At 42.2% G+C, this 2,685-nt stretch overlaps 1 pseudogene; it reads left to right on the top strand.

Moving 5' to 3' along the window:
* The first annotated feature begins 1,163 nt into the window (after positions 1-1,163).
* On the top strand, positions 1,164-2,561 carry LOC102821197 (annotated as a pseudogene).
* The last annotated feature ends 124 nt before the right edge of the window (positions 2,562-2,685 follow it).

Genomic DNA, 2,685 nt, shown 5'->3' with positions numbered 1-2,685 from the left:
AGTTGTTGTTGTTGTTGTTATGTGCCGTGGAGTCGGTTCCGACTCATAGCGACCCTGCACAGGGTTTCCAAGGCTGTTAATCTTTACGGGAGCAGAATGCCTCATCTTTCTCCCACAGAGCAGCAGGTAGTTTCGAACTGCTGACCTTGCGGTTCGCAGCCCGATTTGTAGCCACTACGCTACCAGAGCACCTTACAAGAAACCAAAAGAGATCTACAAAAATGAAAGAATATACCATGTTCATGGATAGGAAGATTTAACTTTGTGAAAATGATAATATTGCTCAGAGCAATCGATAGATATAATGCAATCTCAATCCAGATTTCAACATCATTCTTTAAAAAGATGAAAAAAATTATCACAACCCCTTTATATGGAAAGAGACCTTGGATAAGCAAAGCACTGCTTAAGAAGAAGAAAAAAGATGAAAGCCTCTCACTTCCTGATCTCAAAACTTACTATACAGTCACAAAGTTCAAAACATAGATACTGATACAATGAATGATACATACATCAGTGGAACAGAATTGAGAACCAAGAAGTCAATTCATCTGCATACAGACACTGATCTTTGACAAAGCGCCAAACACATTAAATGGGGAACAGATGGTACTGGCAAACAAATGGTGCTAGCTAAATTGGAAATCAATTTTCAGAAGAATGAAACAAGATCCATAGCTCACACCATATACAAAAACAAACTCAACATGGATTAAAGACCTAAATGTGAAACCTAGAATTACAAATATCAACAATGAAAAAATAGAGACAAACTTAGGGGCTCTAACACATGGCATAAATACACTATCAAACATTACAAAAAACACACTAACAGTAGAAGGCAAAATATATGGCTGGGACCTCCTAAAAATTAGAAACTTATTTGCATCAAAAGATTTTTTCAAAAGAGTAAAAAGGGAGCCCACAGAATGGTGGAAAAATTTTTTTTGTAACAACATATCAGACAGGCAATAATAGCTAAAATTTATGGAAAATTACAATACTTCTACAAGAAAAAGACAAAAAACCCAATCGAAAAAAAAATGGCACAGGACATGAGCAGGCACTTCAACAAGGAAAACATTCAGGTAGCCAACAAATGTATGAAAAAGTGTTGAAAGATGCAAATCAAAACAACAATGAGAGTGGCTGCAGTTGGCAAGATGGCGCCAATGGGGGTGGAGAAGCTGTGGCTGAGTGGCAACGGTGGATAGCCGCGGCAGCTTGTAACCTGACCAACAAGGAGGAAGAGGGCCAGAGCTTGTGGTGAAAATGGTTCCGGCAAAACAACTCTATTGACTAAGCTACAAGGAGCTGAGCATGGCAAAAAATAAGAGGCCTAGAATATCTCTACCTTAGCGCTCACAACGAGGACCGAGACGAGATCACATGCGTTGCACTGTGTGGATTCTGGACAGAGACCGGTACCACAAAGGACTGCTCAAGTTTGCCATTTCTGCTGAGTCCTTGCTGGAGACCCTGGTTGTTTTTGTTGCAGACATGTCTAGGCCTTGGACTATGATGGAATTACTACAGAAATGGGCTAATGTTTTATGTGAGTACATTGATAAAATGAAAATTCCATCAGAAGAAATAAGGGGACTGGAACAGAAGTTTATGAAAGATTTCCAAGACTACGTTGAGCCTGAAGAAGGTTGTCAAGGTTCCCCACAGAGAAGAAGACCTCTGACCTCAGGCCTGGATGAAGAAAACGTTGCCTTGCCAGTGGGTGGGTGACAGTATACTAACCCATAACCCAGTGTTGGTGGTGTGTACAAAGTGTGATGCAGTGAGTGTCCTGGAGAGGGAATACCATTACAGGGATGAGCACTTTGATTTAATCCAGTCACACCTGCGGAGGTTCTGCCTCCACTGTGGAGCTGCCTTGATTTACACCTCAGTGAAGGAAGAGAAGAACCTTGACCTGTTGTCTAAGTCCATTGTTCATAAAACACATGACTTCCACTTTACCATGCCTGCCTTAGTCATGGAAAAGGATGCCGTTTTTATAACTGCAGGCTGGGACGATGAAAAAAAAAATAGCTATTTTACGTGAAAATTTCTCAACAGTGAAGCCAGAAGATGCATAGGAAGAATTCATTGTGAAACCTCCTGTGAGAAAGCTGGTCCACGACAAAGAGTTGGCAGCGGAGGATGAGCAGGTGTTCCTAATGAAGTAACAGTCACTCCTTGCCAAGCAGCTAGCCACGCCCACGAAAGCCTCCAAATCACCTGCAAGAAGACCCTCTGGCTCTCCAAGAACTCAAGGCCGGGGAGGGCCAGCCAGTGTGCCCAGCGTCTCCCCAGGCACATCAGTTAAGAAACCAGACCAAAACATCAAATATAACATGGCAAGCGAAGGGTGTTGGCCAGTTTCTTCAATAGTCTTTTGAGTAAGAAAACAGGTTCTCCTGGAAGTCCTGGTGCCCATGGGGTACAGAGCACGGGCATGAAGTCAGGACAAAAAAACTGTGTTGACAAGTGTTCAGGAAGTGCTGGATAGAATGACTCGCCAACCTGACTCCATGGTAGCAAACACTTCAATGGAAAATGAAGCCTGATCCTCCTTTAAAAAGTGCATATGTCAAATGACCAAATAACTATGTCTATTGATCTGCTCAGACCAGGATTTTTCTGCTATCAGTTTTGGGGGGGCCAGGGGAGATAAATTTAAAAAATATCTTC

Source organism: Chrysochloris asiatica, unplaced genomic scaffold, assembly GCF_000296735.1.
Source record: "Chrysochloris asiatica unplaced genomic scaffold, ChrAsi1.0 scaffold00138, whole genome shotgun sequence".
In the NCBI taxonomy this organism is placed as follows: Eukaryota; Metazoa; Chordata; class Mammalia; order Afrosoricida; family Chrysochloridae; genus Chrysochloris; species Chrysochloris asiatica.
This window is presented reverse-complemented; position numbering and strand designations above follow the sequence as displayed.